The 18,108-nt window shown below is 43.1% G+C and overlaps 1 protein-coding gene across 27 annotated transcripts in view; it reads left to right on the forward strand.

Moving 5' to 3' along the window:
• The window catches only part of SSBP2 (single stranded DNA binding protein 2), a gene marked incomplete at both ends in the record, with an annotated part of 189,938 nt that overhangs the window by 135,003 nt on the left and 36,827 nt on the right, over positions 1–18,108 (forward strand). The gene's annotated exons all lie outside the window — the stretch shown is intronic.

An 18,108-nucleotide genomic window follows, 5' to 3' on the forward strand; every position in this document is an offset into this window, starting at 1 on the left:
GTAGTTAATTTATGAAATAGTGCAAAAAAACTCATTTCAGAATTTCAAGAATAAGAAATAGTGCCAGTTTATGACTGCAGACTGAAAATGCTTGAATCTAATTTTAAAATAATATATGTACATTGCATTGAAACTCTAAGAATGTTGTTGGTTGTGTGTAGCTATGTGGTAAAGCCACAAGCCAGAATTTTAAGATGTTCAGGTTTCAGTGAGAATTAGATCTAGGCAATTAGGAGTATCCCACTGAGCAGCTCCTTGGTACATTGGATAACTCAACCCTAATGCCTAAAAAAAAAACCCCAAAAAAGCAAGACAAGGATTTACACCTTCTGTTGCTTCTGTAAAGTTTTATCATTAATGAAACTAAATGCCCAGTTAGCACTTTGGACATTAGCAATACTATTTGATGGAAAAAATGCCAACATTTAAGTGCAAGGCCAATGTAACAGTTGTAATGCAAGATTGGACTGCTCTTGTGAGTGAGTTTCCATCTCTTCTTCACCAAATCTCAGTTGTTTTTCTCCACACTGGCAAACTGTGGCTGTGCAGCAGGAGCAGAAAGTAGCAGCATCTCTAGCATTGAAACAGCTCTTCGGGAAGAGCGGTGATTTCCATGTTGCGTATGCAATCTCATGATGTGGAAGGAACATCCCAGATTTACAGGGTTGTGATGTGAGGAGGGCATCACAATATGATGTTCTGTAAAAACCAAGTACCAAAATCCAGGTGGAGATCAGTGTTTTTTTCCTGAGATATATAGACAAAAAAAGCATATTTCATCTGGAAGAAGAAAAGAAGAAACGTTTTATTTATTCTTTTATCTAATGATGACTAAAAAAGTGTCAGGGTATCAGCAGTGTTTATTTACACCGTATGTGAGTGACAACATTATTTGTATGGTGTTCCTTTTCCCACTGTCACAGAGGAAAAAACTGCTGTCTGCAGTATTGACACCTACATAAAGAAAACCTGAACCTGGCAGGAGCACGTGGTTTCCTTGATGAACTCAAAAATTTTAATACATGAATGAAAAGATAACTTGCAAGTGAAGTAGAAAATACCTTACTGTTGCCAGTCACAAAATCCTCAGGAGTTGGCAGAACTGATTAATTAATTAATTTCTGCTTTTCCTAACTGCTGATTAGGTAGATTTTTTTTAAAGCATAATTTTACCTTCATTTTTAGATTGCATAAATCTTCCACTTTTTCTGATTTTAGCCCCCCACTCCAGTTTTAATGTCAAAGGAATGTAAGGGTTTTTTTCTTTTACTGCCTTTAAGAACAGTTAAGGTGTGGAAGGGGCTTAGATAGGACAAGTATGTAAAATGTAGAGGAGAGAGTAACTATTTTTAAGGTTTTGCGGGAGGTGGATGTGGGAGTTTTCTTTTTGGATGCACGAAAAAGACTTCTAGCCACTCTAGATCTTTAAAGATGTAAGAAAGAAAAGATGATAGAAACTTAGCTGTGGGTAAACTTTTCCTTGTCTGTCAGTATCTGACTTCAGTCTTAACTTGGAGTCCCATCAACACCCTGTTCTTTTTGCAAGGCCTGGGATTGAAAATAAACACAGGAAAATCAATTTTCAGAGTAACACAGTTCATAACATTAGTCAGAGCTATCATCAACTCAACAGCACGGTCAGTGAGTCTTCTGCAAGGCAGGTTCCAAAAGCTGGCCTGCACAGTCTGGTCTGGACTCCTCCAGACATTACCCTTCATTTCTCCTTAAAACTGCTGGGTCTGTGCCATCACGTCTCTCTATAGCACACAATATTCAAGATTAGTCCCTTGCAGTTGTAGTTGATAGGGATCTACTTCCCTGAGTTGGATGGCCTTGTCAGCAAACATTTTTTTTGAGAAATTATTAGTTTTCACTGTAGTCATCTGCTTAAGAATGTATGTAAAGGAGTGACATGCTAGCCAGCAGATCCAGCTCCCAAGTCTGATAGCAGATACATTGATATGGTTGGGACCAAGCCCAGCCTGGGGAGATAAGCCAAAATCCAGTCAGATTCATAACAGAGTGCCAAAATGGTAAGGTGTGGATAAAGCAAATATGTCCAGGCAGTTAGTGACAACATGTTGTGATGTTGGAGTAAGAGTTGTGAAGAAGCAGTTAATATCCAGTTGTAATACCTTCACATGGAGCTGGATCTTACCAATGTCAGTTTATCTGAGGACAGGAAAACACATGGGCAGACATAACTGCATGTGTGAACTTTGGAAATTGAGGAGCATCATCTGCTGATGTGAAAAGCAAGTAAAAAGACAAGCAGGAAAAAGAAAGTCAAGGTCAGAAATTTCTATTTCCTTCATAGGTACTTCCTTTCTACTCTTCCTACTACACCTTTAACTAGGCAACCAGTTTTTTGTATCCTCTTCTGCAATTCCCTTGATCCCATCTCATCGCCACAGAAAACACCTGTCTTAAGTCCAAACACTGACTCATTTCTATAAATTGCCAGTCTTCTTTAACTGAAAGGTTGGGATTCAGGCCTGAATTACTGCGATTATGAAAATGGACAATTTTCTTTTAAAAGTCAGAAGATTATAGAAACAGAGGGAGAAGGCTGCCTGTATTTATATTTAATGCACTAAGACTTTGCATGACAACAGCATTGTAACCTCTCATCTTTTTTGCAACCTAAAATTCATCTAGAAGGTCATCCTGGGATGATAACGCTGCCTTTATGTTGCTTCATGAAATGTTTGGGTTGGCCTGAGCTAATGCTCTGGACAGCCACTACCTTCCAGCTCTGCTTGGTTACCTCAGAACCCATAGATGATTTAAAGTAATTTTATTTCTCATCAGTGCTGGGTCCTGGTTTTGCACTGTAAGTCTGTTTCAGTGTGAGGCACCAACCCCTAACTGAGGTGTAAACGAGATGTGGATGCTCCTGCTGCTGCAGTTCCTCCGTTTCAAGAGTTCAGACCAACATGGCGACATGGAATGGGGACTGTGCTGGGAACCAAGGAACGTTGCCTGTATTCCAGTTTTACTGGAATGCTAATACTGACCACTAGCATTATTTCTGTGACCTTTATTTTTTATAAAAGAAAATTAATTTATTCTGTTTTGTCTGATCCACAAAGGTGGATCTGTGAAGCCAGGCAGCTGAAATTTTTGTCTCATGTCTCTATATTTTATATTTTTATACTGACAGTCCAAAATGCAACACCTTACAATGAATGTTACAGCGTAAGGAAGGTGGTAGACATGTGTACAATTATTATCAAGTAAATGAGTTATGTTTTGTTTTGGGGTTTTGGAAGTTGGGGTTGCTCAGTAACTGAGTCTGCTTTTGGTTCATTAGTAGGCAAACTAAATTACTACAGAAGCAGCAAAGACAGTAGTTTTGTAATGCAGGACTCTTTAACTCCAGATAGAATAACAAGTTTTAGACTTGATTTTGCCTCATGCTGAAAAAATCAGTCAAGCGCAGTTCAGTGAGGGTGACGTCTGGTGGATGAGTGCTTCTGGTAAGTTGCATTATTAAATGTGGGGTCTCAGAGAAGGATAGTAGTTGATAATCAGCGTGCAAGGCTGTATGCAAAAAAAATGTGCAATTTATTCCTCAGTTTCCCATGTTTTTTCCTGAGTAACCCAAGGTAGGTAATTTCAATTTTCTTTTTTTCCAAGTTTTTTCCACTTAAAGAATGGAACATCATAAGGGAAGATCCTGTTAAAAGATGATTAATTGCTTGGACAATAGACATCGTAAAACAGGTTGTTTAAGGTTCAGGTGGCTGTATACGTTTCTGAGATGCTCACCTGACTCTAGTCTTGAGCCTCAACATTCATCATCAATTTGGCGGTTTTCTTCTCTAGACCACATCCTGTAACATGGAGATGAGGTGTGAGGACAGCACTCCGCAGCTGTGTTTGGGTGATAAAGTAATTCTGGTTGTTTGCTGTGCCATTTTTTAGCATCAGAGTTGGTCTGATGTTAGTTTTGTGGTGTGGGCACCCACAGACATCAGCATGACCTAGTCTTCATCCCTCTTCTCGGAGTCCCACCTGATACTGAAATAGCAGGGCAGCTGGAGAGCTAAGTGAGGTTATAGCAGCTATTTACCTTCAGGTGGATACTAGAGGATGCATGCGATGCCAGCATCCAAAGCTTCACGTGTGGTTCTAAGAAACTCATTTAGTGTCAGTTAACATTCACCCACTTGTGATTGAAGAGGGTTACATCATAGAATTCAGAGACTCTGATTTTCGCATGCAGTTTTACTTCACTTTCTGGCATGAAGTCAGCTTTTTTTCACCAGGGTGGGTTCTGTACAGTACAGAACTATTTTTTAGTGCCTCTTAGATGCAGGCAGGGCCAGGTCTTCATTCCCTTCTTGTTGAGGACTATGGAATTGGGGGGAAAAAAATCATGTTTTATTATGCTTGCACTTCATGGTACAGTATGTAATTATAAAACAGCAATATGAGCATTTGGAAATACCATCATGGACATTTTGGAGCTTGGATACACTTCTGTTGCGTGGTACATCACCAGTGTACCCCATGTGAAACATAGGGATTGCGTTCTGGTGCAAACCAATTCTCTTCAGGTAGTGAGGTGCTGGCCCATTTCCATCCATCTCTTCACTGACTGGCTAAAAACCTTGAGATACGCTACATTTTTACTTTCACAATTTATTTGATCTTTGTGGACATTATCAGCTTCAGTAAGGAAATAAGCAGAGGCTAGAGGGAAGTTTTGGAGCTTGTGTACATTGAAATATTTTGATTTTTTTTAAGCAGAATGAAAGGTATTGATTTCACAGGATTTTATTTGCCTTTCAGTTACCTTTTTCTTTTTTTAATTTTAAAGTTTTAACGTACCTAAATGCAGAGCTTTAGGTTCTAACCCAGTGGAATTCATCATGTTTCTCTGAGTTGGTTATGATTAGCACTGCTGAGTATCTGACCCTGAGTGCTTATTTTTGCAGTGCAGTTACCAAAAACCCCCACATTTAAATGCATGTTTAATTAAATCTCAGTTATCTTCACCTCTTCTATTACGTGGTTGACCAAAAGTTTGCCATGTCTGCATCTGTGTAAGGAACCTGTCTGTTTTTTAAAGTCACTTGGGCACATAGCCACTTTGGGTTTGTGTTTAACTCACCTGGCAGAAACTGCTGAATAGTAAACTAACTCACCAAGAGCCAGCTGAGATTTAGAGGAAGCAGGTAGTTTGATAGTTCTCTTGTTTAATTTGAGGATTTAAATAAATTCTGTCACTTAAGGTACCCTTTCACATGTAAGTGAAGTGCTCTTTCTTTTAAAAGCATTCCTGTTTTTCAGGAAATTTGTTGAAATTTCTTTTGGTTGATCTTACAGCTAAACCTGATTTAGTGCATATATATTGCAAAGCGATTGTCAAGTAGTTTACTTCATTCACCCACTTGTGATTGTCAGATACACTTGGAATGGCATGGGAAAAATGTGTCGACACCATGTCTGAAATACAAATGTTACATATTCCTCTTACATAAAGGAGGGGGGGGGGGAACCCAAACCAAACCCAGCCCTCCAAAGTAATGTAAGGCTGTCATGCCATCTAGTGGCAGTTGCTCATTCTCATTTCATCTCAATCCATATCACACTAACGTATTATTTTTAGCTTTGTTGTACTTTACTAGAGCTGACCTAATGCTTTAGGAGAGTGTTCTTACAGTAAGACACATGAGCAGAAAGAACTTTTCCATTTCTCTTCCCACCTACCACTAATGTTTGTTATAAAAAATGAGCTTAAATAGCATTTAAGTAGTGAAAATAACCAAAATAAGTTTGTGAATTACAACATCAATTGAGGGCATGCCTCTTTTATTTTGAAACAGAAATAATGACACACACATATATATACATATATAAAGAAAATGGATTTGCAGGCTTCTATTTAAGGCTGTAAAATATCTTTGCCTTTTTAAAAGTCAGTTTGAAGTCTCCCACACAAATATGGATGACTTTCCTCTGATTCTGCACCAGCTGGGGTTAAACCAGCCCCATTTGTGGTTCACCCAGTTGTCGTGCTTTTACCCCAGCTGAGAGCCGAGATCCACGCAGCTGCCTGCTCTGTAAAGGAAAAGAGGAGGGGGAGAAGGGGGGTTGGGGGGATGTGAGGCAAGGGAAGGGAAAAGGAAGGGGTAAATAACAAACCCAAAACCAAGAAACTAAAAGCCCGTGGGTTGGGATAAGGATAGTTTACTAGAATAGCAGAAAGATAAAATATAACAATGCTAACAGGACTTTAGAGCAAAAAATAGATGAAACTGGTGATACACAATGCAGTTTCTCACTGAACCCACAGCTCAGGCCGTGCCACCCAGAGCCGTCCCGGAACCCGACCATCCCCCAAGAACCTCGCGTCCCGGAGCCGCCCCCTCTTCCTCCCATCAGCCCCCCTTTATAATGAGCATGATGTAATTGGCATGGAATACTCTCTTTGACCAGTTTGTGTCACCTGTCCTGGCTTCGTCCCCTCCTTTCTCATTAATAGAGAAATATGAAGAACTGAGAAGGTCCTTGACTGTCTGACAGCAACTAAAACCATCAGGGTGTTATCAGCACTGCTTTCACTTTAACACCCAAACACAGCATTCCAGCCCCTGCTACAACAGAAGTTAACTCCATCCTGACTGAAACCAGGACACCAGTCCTTGAACTCACTTTAATATAGCTCCTGTGTATTAGGCTACTGGAAACTACTGCATTGACCAGGGACCTGCTGGGTACTCAGCCCCTTTGCGCTCACAGAATGTTTGCCCAGATTGCTCATTTGAACAAGCATCCAGCAGTAAGGGAGACGGGGAGAGGCGTCCCTTTAAACCCATTTTGGAGTGACTCTCTTGCTTCTAGGGGTTGTCCACCAAGGGGGTCGTTGTTTGCACAAGGAATGAGGATTCCTAATTCCAGCTGCTAAATTACATAGCTGAATCTGTAAGATGCAGACAGCTATCACACTGGTCTTTGCATGAACAAAATGTGTCTCTACAGCAATTTGAAAATGTCTTTGTTTCTTTTTGAAGCCTTCTGAAGTGTTTCAACTATGTCTTCCCCTAACATCTTCTGTTTCCAGGGCATTCCTGGGTTTTATTCCCCATGTGAATTGTTATCCAAGCAGCTACTTTTCTTTAGGGTAGCATCCTGTTTCATCACTTAACTGACCATCATGCTTTCCCCACTTTAGCAGCATTGCCTGTACCTTTTTTTTTTTAAACCAAAATGTACAAATCATTAAGAAAGAACTGGAGCATGGCTGCAAAACTAGCTGGATTTGCCTTTTCACAGTCATCCTAAATTACAGTGGAGCAAATGAGTGTGGGTGAAGTAGTAAAAAGTTAAAGAATTTGGCCCTGAGCAGAGCAGATACCACCCCAGAAGTGTTGGATGCCCCCTCCCTGGCAGTATTCAAGGCCAGGTTGTCCCTCCTCATGGCAGGGGGGGTTGCAACTTGATGATCTTTAAGGTCCCTTCCAACCCTAACCATTCTATGATTCTGTGATTCTAAGTGTATAAAGCATCAGGGATGTTAAAACATCACTGCAAGTGAATGAAACGTCACCCAAAGATGGAAATCACAGAATCACAGAATCGTAGGGGTTGGAAGGGACCTCGAGAGATCATCGGGTCCAACCCCCCTGCCAAAGCAGCTCCCCAGCTCATATTGGACAGCCAGGCGTCCAGACGGGGCTGGAATATCTCCAGAGATGGAGACTCCACCACCTCCCTGGGCAGCCTGTCCCAGGGCTCTGTCACCCTCACTGGGAAAAAGTTCTTCCACTTGTTGGTGCGGAACTTCCTGTGCTCCAACTTGCAGCCATTGCCCCTTGTCCTGTCCCCACAGACCACTGAAAAGGGGCTGGGCATTTCCCCTGCATCCCATACTTAAGATATTTATAAACATTGATTAGGTCCCTCCTCGGTCTTCTTTTCTCCAGGCTGAACAGTCCCAGCTCACTCAGCCTTTCCTTGTAGGGGAGATGTTCCAGGCCCTTAATCATCTTCGTAGCCCTTCTCTGGACTCTCTCCAGGAGATCCCTGTCCTTTTTATACCAGGGAACCCAGAACTGGACACAACACTCCAGGTGGGGCCTGACCAGGGCAGAGTAGAGGGGGAGGATCACCTGCTTAGACCTGCTGGCCACACTCCTCTGGATGCATCCCAGGATCCCATTGTCCCTTTAGCCACCAGGGCACACTGCTGGCTCATGGCCAACCTGTCATCAACCAGGACCCCCAGGTCCTTCTCTGCGGAGCTCTTCTCCAGCAGGTCATCCCCCAGCCTGTACTGATACAGATGGTTGTTCCTCCCCAGGTGCAAGACTTTACACTTGCTTTTGTTGAATTTCAACTGTTTTTTCCCTGCCCAGCTCTCCAGCCTGTCCAGGTCTCGCTGGATGCCAGCGCAGTGTTCCTCCGCCTGCCAGTAAAGCTGGCAGCTTTGGTAGACCTTGAAAATACAAAAATGGATTTAAAGGGAGTCCTGTGTCCCATTCTGCCCACCCCCCCTCCCCCCAAGTATAATAAATGTTAATGAGAATAATTTTATTGTATTTTTTATTCATTGTCTGTAAATACATCCATCCCGGTATAGAAGACGAACACCCACTGCAAATACTCAAATGCATGAGCTTACATGCACGTCTAATTCTCTGCAGAACTGGGATCTATGCATTTCTACCCATGCTATACTTTAAAATATTTTAATTTCAAAAACTCTTTTGACTTTTTAAACCAAGTAGGAGGGGATTAGGATCTGGAAGGGTCTGTAAGTAGCTGGAGTTTGTTCCTTTATTGTTCGTTTTCTGTAAGTACTAGGAATAAAGTCAACTTTAAAAAGATAAAGGTGTCTGACATCTGCTGGCTTTGATAATTCTATCCTGCAGTTATGGTAATGGTTTTACTGCTCGTAACTGTTAGAACAAATTAAAACTGCTCAGCTTGAGTAACTAAATAAGCTCTGAGCCCAGGCTTCCCCCACCTCCCCCTTCACCTGTACATCTCAAGCAGACAGAGACCCACTGCTTTCTGTGGAGTGGTGCAGGGGGAAGGGGTGGAATTGGGCATGAATCATTTACCTAGGAGAACTGCTCCAAACTTGTAGAATTTTATCCTGAAATTTCAAGTTCTCCATGAGATAAACCTCAGAAATTTGTTACTGGCCATATACCAAAGACTGGCATTACAGTTGCTGCTGATATGATAACTAATACATATTTTATATATGAATTTATCATATTTATATATGATGCTTCTTTCTGCTGAGGGTAGTTCACTTCCTGTCATAGTCTGACTGTTACTTTTTACATTAGCCACAAGTGTGTGTGTTTGAAGCCAAAATCCTTGACAATGGTGATGATAGTGCCTGCAGCTTTTAGATAATGTATTTATTAAGTATGAGAGCAGGAATAAGAAATTTCAGCTTGTCATTGTTGAGTTGGTAAAAAAACCCAGTTGTGTATCAGTGGTGGTTAGGATTTTTACAAAATTAAGGAAATGCTTGCTGAAGTGTAGTGATCTGTGTGTATGATGTCTGAATTCTAAAAGCCTAATTTTTCTATTTATTAGAAAGAGGTGATACTTTGAAACACTTGATTTTCTGTAGTATTTGCATATAATAAAAATGAAAGCATAATTTTTTAACCTGCTTAACATGCATATAGGTAATAGCCCTTCTGTAATTGGGCTTGATTCAAAATTGCTGTGAAATACACATAGATTTGCAGAACTTAACCCTTTTCTCTTCTACTTACTCAGTCTTCTTGAACAGGAGTTGGTGGTATGTCCCACAAAGTGAGACAGTTGTAATAACAGTACAGTTCCTATAGATCATCTTACTATCAAAACTAAATGCTATTTACTTTTTCAGATTTCTGGAGAAGTAACCTGACTATCAAGCAGATCCTGCTTTTAGCATCACAGGAAAATGTTTAGCTCAGGACAAAACAACTTCATTATTTTTTTTTAAAGAGGTTTTGTTTCGTTGTTTTTCTATGCCAGCTGTGCAAGGAAGGTACTGCAGTATTCTTGGTGTGGTGGTTTAGGCTGGCAGGAAGCTAAAAAGCCACACTGCAGTTTGGTCACTCCCTACTCCCAGTGGGATAGGGCAGAGAATTGAAAATGGAGAAGGGAAAAAGCACTTTTGAGTATAGATAAAGACAATTTAACAGGGCTAAACACACACACAAAAAAAAGAGAAGAAGATGATGACTAATAATAATAACAAAAACTACAAGTCATGCACAGCACAATTCCTCAACCCCTGAAGTTGATGCTTCACAAGACCCCAAGCTGCTCTGCTTCCCCACCTGCCCCACAGTTATAAATGGAACATGACGTCATATGGTATGGATTATCCCTTTGGCCACTTGGGGTCACCTGTCCTGGCTGTGTCCCCTTCCCAGCTTCCTGGTTGTACCTCCCCTTTTCCAGCTTGTAGCAGGGCAGTATGAGAACCTGAAAAGCCCCTGACTGCTTGGCAACAGCTAAACCCACCCGTGTGTTATCAACAGTGCTCTCATTTTAAATCCCAAACATGGCACTCGTGAAAGTAGGATTGGTCATCAGGAAAGGCCAGTGCAGAAACAAATCCTGTCTTAGTGCTGAGCACCTAAAACAATTCAATGTGAAATAGTCTACCTAACAAAAGCTACTTTGATTTATGCTGTTATTTTACAAGATACATAGTGTGTGAGCTGAATTTCGCCTCTGACATACTTGGGTGAAACGTAAAACAAAGACCTCTAACACTGTGGTAGTCATTTGTGAGGGTGAAGGGGGACAGAAAGGGTTGGATAATTATCAGTAAAATGCAATTGAATAGGAAAATAATTTTTTGTTAAGAATTGATGATAGCCTGTCTGAGCTTTGCAGAGTATAAGTTACATGTTTGTGCTTATCAGCAGGCGGTGCCAGAACAGGAGTGCAATTTTGAGAGCTAATTTAGTTTAGTCCTGGGTAGAATTAAAATGTGTTAATGAAAAGTGTCATATATACTGTGGTGACTCTTATCACTGATAGGAGATGTCTACCCAAAAACCAACGTAGAAGAAACTAAATGAATGGAAGTACATGAATTGTAAACTAAACTGAATAAATTCAATTCACATATTTTATGGTTCACCTCTGGTACTCTCCAAGAGTACAAAACCCCATTTAATTCTGAATGCAAGTTTGCACCCCAGCGGTAGCTGTAAAGCACCTTCAAAACTTTTTATGAAGTATAGGAACCGTAGAGGAGATAGATTAAATTGTTACTTTATAGTAATTTTTAAGTACTGCTACCATAATAAAGTTATAAAAATATCAAACAGTCTTACTTCTTATTGTTTGGACTATAAATAAGTGATAGAGTTAAGCGATCTCAGTCTTTCTAGCTAGGAATAGAGTTTGAAAACCAAAAAAGCTGAATATGAATGGCATTTTCAGAGACAGAATATGTAACCTGGCAGCTGAGCTCAGTTTTTAGTGGAGAAGAAATACTTTTGGTTCACTTATTAGTTAGAACTTCAAATGAATAAAAAGATTTGGCAGTTATGAGAATTCCCATTTGGCTTATGACCTTGATGATGGCAGCTTGGACCCTCTCACAATACCTGCTTTTTGAGTAGCAGCACGATTAATTTAAAATAATTTGACATAGTGTGTACAAATTAGGTCTGTGGTTCCATTCTCTAGTGATCAGTAGTGTTTAGAGTTTGTGTTGGTTATGGTGACTGAATTATACAAACCTCTTAATACCATTTGAGTCTTTTTGTTACGCTGAGTGCTAAAACGGTTTCCCTTTTTTAAGTGGTGTGTTCTTGTAACTCCTTTTAAGAGGTGTTCTCAAGGTAGGACCATCATCCATCTCCTGGGGTGCTGAGATGTGCGATCTAAGGTGATTTTTCAAAATTTGATAATGCATGTTAAAAAAACCCACCACAATGCTGAAAAGCAGTTACCACTTATTTGTCTTTGCTTTTAAAAGCATGAAATCAGAGGTGATTTGGGGAAGCCTTGCAGAGTGCAGTCTTCTGCAAACAGAACCTGTTGCTCGGCTTTCCTAGAGTGTGAGGCCAGGTCTGGGTGGAGCTGTTGTTTGAGACAGGTCCTTGCTCCCCAGTGTGGGTCACTGCTTCTGTAGTGTGACTCCTCCCCCCAGCTGGGGCAGAGGAGAGGTCCTTGGTAGGGAGAGGTGTCCAGGTGCCCGCCCCTCTTGCTTGGTTGCTGATATTGCTGAAGCAGCTAGCATACTTAAAACCACCTTCCATTTTGTAAGATCTCTTGCAGAAATGTTCATCTTGGGCATACCTGGAGAGACAAGCTGGGGTGGTGACATCTTTGGTGGCTTGAGGACTCGGCGCCTCAAGCACATCGGTGCATTGAGCACATCCCTTCCATGCAGCAGTTTAGTGTCAAAGTGGAGATCAGTGATGAGTTACATTCCTCAGGAGTTGGTACTGGGACCAGCACTGTTTTAACATCTTTGTCAGAGGTATGGACAGTGGAATTGAGCTCACCCTCAGCAAGTTGCCGACAACACCAACCTGTGTGGTGAGGTTGACATGCCTGTGGGAAGGGATGCCATCCAGAGGGACCCGGGCAGGCTGGAGAGGTGGGACTGTGTGAAGTTCAACAAGGCCAAGTGCAAGGTCTTACACATGAGCGGAGGCAGTCCCAAGCAAAATGACAGGCTGTGTGGGGAATGGATTGAGGACTTGGGAGTTGTCCTGTTTTCAGCTAGGATGGAGTTAATTTCTTTCCAGCAGCAGGTGGAATGCTGTGTTTGGGAGTTAGGCTGAGAGCAGTGCTGGTCACACACTGGTGTTTTAGTTGTTGCCAAGCAGTCAAGGACTTTTCAGTTGTTCATAGTTCACTACTAATGAGAAGAGAGGGGACACAGCCAGGACAGGTGACCCAAAATGACCAATGAGGGTATTCCATGCCACTTATGTCATGCTCAGCATAAGAGATGTTCAAAGTATCAGGAAGGTGAAATGGGGATTGATAAAGAAATGAGACTTAACTACTATTCTGTTCTTCCAACAAAATAACTATCCTAGTGCAAAGAGTATATAGTAAAGGAAAAGACAGGTGCTGTGGAGTGCCCGTGGGGGCTGGTGTATGCCCCAGCTGCTGGCCCAGGCCCAGCCTTGATGGCTCTGGGGGCTCCCTAATCTTGCCAGTGATGTGGCCTCTTGGGCTCTGAACCTTCATCCTGGGAGCCACTGGCCCTCCTCTTTGGGGGGCGCTGGGGTGAGGAGGTGGGACTCCTCCTGGGTGAGGAGTCGCTGCCCTGGGCAGCAGTGGAGGGACCTGCCACGACCTGCTCCAGCTCCTCCAAGGACTCCTCCGCGATGAGGTTGGGAGGAGTCACCACCGGCGAGGGGGCAGGAGTAGGCTGTGGGGAGGTGGCAGGAGTCTCCTGCGGTGAAGGAGCAGGACTTCCCTCTGGGGATGATGTAGGAGTCCCCCCAGAGGAGAGGGGGGACCCTGGGCTAGCGGGAGGGCTATCCTCCTGCTCCTCATCATCATCCTCATAGATCCGGAAGCTCATGTGCTCGAGCATCTGATCCCTGCATCTCTCTGAAGCAGCCTGGATGAATTCATTGACAAAGGTGGCTGTCTGGTCGCGCAGAAAGGGGTGGAGGGTACGGACCATGGACACCTCATTCAGCCCTTGGGTGCACAGAATGAGGATGATGGTGTTCTTCAGAAGAGCCGCATCCCACCAGTCGGCCCGAGATGGCATGTGCTGGTTCAGCCAGGGCAGCAGGGGCTCCAGGTTCTCCTCAGATTGGCGGAAAAAGTCTGCCCAGTCCTCAGGTGGGAAGCCATCCACATCTCTGCTGGCTGCAGGCTCATCACTCCACTGCAGTACTTGGGCAGCATTCTGACGATCTGATGGTGGTGGCAGATCCACCTCCAAATAATCATCCTCGGACCGCAGGGAGAAGCGGACGCTGTTGACAGGCTGGCGGCACAGGGCGCACGATGATTTCTCTTTTGCCCACCTCATGATGCAGCCCAGGCAGAACTTGTGGCCACAGGGTGTCACATAAGCCACGTCCTCTAGAGCATCCTGGCAGATGGGGCAGCTCGACTGTTCCTGCTGCATGGCCATGTTGGATTGTTGCAGCACGGTGGGGAGAACTGCACTGCAGAGGGGAGAGACGGCACAGTCACTGGCTGTCCTGGCAAGGGAATTAGTGCCCTATGCAGCGCTACAGGTTTACATATCTGGGGTGCATAGGACTTTGTCATGATCAGCAGGAAGCTGTGAGTTTTCCAGATCATAATAAATTACCTCCCATACAGCTAATTCTCTCAGGTGCTGGATAACTGCCTCTATGCTGTTACACTTGGGTGATTGACATGTAATGTATTCCTTTATGGGATACCTTTCCCTCACACTTGCCAGCAGTCGCCTCCAGAGGCTGAGGATTTCTGGCTTTTTCCCAATTGCCTTATCAATGCCTCCTTCCCTAGCTAGGGATCCCAACTGTTTGGCCTCCCTGCCATCTAATTCCAGACTATTGGCCCCGTGATCCCAGCATCGGAGCAACCAGGTGATCATGTGCTCACTTGGGTGGCAGCTGAAATCTTTTCAAACCTCACACAGCTCACTCAGGGTCAGGGATCGGCTGACGACCTCTGGTGGTTGTGCCTCATCTTGACATCCTCCAGATGGCCCCAGTTCATCATCATCATCCTTCACTACATGAACTGATTTCTTTGCTTATTTCCTCTTTCGTACAGGAGCAACAGACACTGGTGTGGGTTGGTTTTTTGGATCATCTGCAGTGTCTGCTGTGGGGATTGCAGTAGCTGCAGCATCGTTTGGAAGGGTTGCAGTAGCCACAGTGCCGGTCAGAGGGGTCGCAGCCTCTTCCGGTCTGTTTCATTTCCCTTCCCCCTGACAGTGCTGCCTGCTATCAAGCAGTGTTTGGTAAATAGTGGCCAGGGCCCAGCACAGTGCAGTAAGCTGTGCATCTCTGGGAAACCTACAGCAATTTCTTTTCAGATTTGCAGTCACTTTATCAGGGTCCTGTAGCTGTTCAGGAGTGAAGTTCCAAAACATCAGGCATGAGAGAATGCCTAGGTATTTTGCCCTTACTCTGCCACATGCCCTGCCACTCCTGACTATCCGGCCTTGGAGAAAGCTCGTGAGTGGTATTCATAAACCTGTGCTTAATATTTAACAAAAACTGAACCATCTGCACCAGACCTACCAACAGCAAAATGCTAGTTTGAATATCCCAGGGATATTGAAGATTTTCAAAAACTGTTACCAGAGCTGTTGTATTTAGCCCAAAGGGAAAGAAAGCACTGTAGTTACTTCCTCCTGTACTCCCACCATACCGGCTGCCATTATTAACCCCTCCCTGTCCAAAGAATAGACAGGGCAGCAAAGTCTCATACAAGTACCAGCACAAGTTCACGATCATCGATATCACTGCATCATAGACTGTTATCATAAAATACACCAAAATGAAGCACAGAAACAAAAACAGGAGCCGGAGCCCCGAGGTGGTAAAAAATCCTGCCAGGACTGCATAGAGAATACAGTGGTTTTGCTGCCACAGCTGTGAATAAATACCACAGCATCGTGATCAGAGAGTGCTTAAACAACAATTCTTATCACAGATTTGTCTTAATTGCAGTCCTGTCAGGGTCAGATGTATCGTTATCCCAACCTTTCGGACCCCACGTTGGGCGCCAAAATAGACTGTGGTGGTTTTACTCCGGCTGAGAGCCGAGATGCACGGAGTTGCCTACTCTTTAAAGGAAGGGGGGGGGGGGGGAAGCTAGGTGGGGGGAGGAAGGGAAGGGAAAGGGAAAAGGAAAAAAAACTAATCAAACCTTATCCCAGCCCCTGAGGTTTAGGGGTTTTTTTGAGGTTCTTTCCCTGCCCCACCTTCCCCCAGCTAATTCCCCCACCACCACCATCTTAGAGAGTGAGTGACTGCATGGTGCCCATCTGCTTTAGTGAGACCCCACCTGCAGTGCTGTGTCCAGCTCTGGAGCCCCCAGTGCAAGACAAAAACCAAACCCAAACCCAAGAAACCAAAAACCCATGGGTTGGGATAAGGATAGTTTACTAGAGTAGCAGAAAGATAAAATATAACAATGCTAGCAAGACTTTAGAGCAAAAAATAGATGAAAATGTTGATGCAGTTTCTTACCGAACCCACAACTCAGGCGGTGCCACCGAGAGCCGTCCTGGTACCCGACTCCCCCCAAACGCCACGCATCCCGGAGCCGCCCCTGCTCCTCCTCCCATCAGCCCCCCTTTATAATGAGCATGACGTAATTGGCATGGAATACTCTCTTTGGCCAGTTTAGGCCACCTGTCCTGGCTTTGACCACTCCTTTCTCGTTAGTAAGGAAGTACGAAGAACTGAAAAAGTCCTTGAGTGCTTGGCAACAACTAAAAACATCAGGGTGCTATCAGTCTTGTTCCATGCTAATTTCCAAACACATCATTTCATGTGCTTCTAGGAACGAAGTTAACTCTTACCCTAACTGCAGCCATGACAAGAAGACTCCAGAGAGACACTGCAACAGCCTTCCAGTACCTGAAGGGACTACTGTAAAACTGGAGAGGATCTGGCATTAGGAGCAGGGAGTGATAGGGCAAGGGGGAATAGTCTTAAGCTGAAGGAGGATAGATTTAGGTTAGATATTGGGAAGAAATTCTTCCCTATGAGGGTGTTGAGGCTCTGGCACAGGCTGCCCAGAGAAGCTGTGGCTGCCCCTGGATCCTGGGCAGGGTTCAAGACCAGGTTGGATGGAGCTTTGCGCAACCTGGGCTAGTGGAGGGTGTCCCTGTCCATGGAAGGGGATTGGAACTAGATGGGGTTTGAGGTCCCTTCCAACCCAGACTGTTCTGTTATTCTACTTATCAAGTCACCCTACTGCAAGCTAGTTGGTCTCAAGGGGTGTGTTTTCCCTGGGTAAGACTGGTTTAACTACTGCCCTGCTTTCTGCAGCAGCCTTAAATGTCGTTTGAACTCAATTGATGGTGTGCTTTAAAACATACCTTCTGCCCTGCTTTGACCAAACACATATTTTCCCAGGCTGAAAAATATTTTAGTATACCTGGCTGAGGAGATGTTAATGTGAATCTAGATGAAAGTTGTTACTTTAAGATACCCTGACTGGGAAAGGTCATTTTCATGCCTTGTAGACATGGTTCTCCTGTTCAAGCAATTTTCGCCCCATTTTGTTCTCCTCAGATGGAGCTTTGTTTGGTGGCATTTTGGTTCCTCGTATTTTTGTGGTTAGCAGATGTGTGCAATCTCTCCCTTTACTCACCACAAATAACTGCAATAATTCAGTCAAGTTTTTTTAACTACATTTATTCATTTTTCGTGTGTGTGTGTGTGTGTGTTTGTTTGTTATGTGTGGTTGTTCTGTTTAGTAAAACAAGTCATCAGATGTCACCTAATGTGTACATGTTGGAACAGACACAGATTGTTATGGTAAATTCAATCCCAGGAATTCAGTTGCAACAGGAATTGAAATGTAAGCAATATTCAGGATTAGTTATTTGACTGTATATTATTGAAAGTTTTGCACTTTATGTTGGATAAAATGTAAATAAATGCAATATTATGAGTAAAAAAAAAAAAAAAAGGCTAGAATACCAATGCAAAAAAACCCAACATCATCTTTGGAAGCAGGTAAATTATATTGCAAACTTTTCAAATGGAAATATTTTTTTTTTTTAAAAAAGGATGTATTGAAATCTCTTATACTTAATAGAGCACCAAATTTTAAATCGTTTTATTCCACCAGCATTAGGTAGCAGAAAACTAAAAAAGCACCGTATTCCAGAGTTGTCAAAAAACCTAAAAGAATACAGAGTAATAATTATACAACTGCAGAGAAATGTGCCACCTTCTATGCCTTTATGTCATCATCTTCCTGATGGATATTTTTTGGGAAAACATTTGTCCTAATAATAACTGTAATGAACATGTGGGCAGTTAGGCTACTGTGCTTCTGCGTTGCTCCTTCAGAGACTTCCCTAATAGCAAACTATTGTCTATTTGTCCCCTTGTGTTCCCTGGGATTAAGAAAAATAGTATTTTACGAGGTTTTACATTGTATGTGCACACACAACTT

The sequence above is a fragment of the Gallinula chloropus genome (assembly GCF_964237585.1).
Source record: "Gallinula chloropus genome assembly, chromosome: Z".
Lineage (NCBI taxonomy): Eukaryota > Metazoa > Chordata > Aves > Gruiformes > Rallidae > Gallinula > Gallinula chloropus.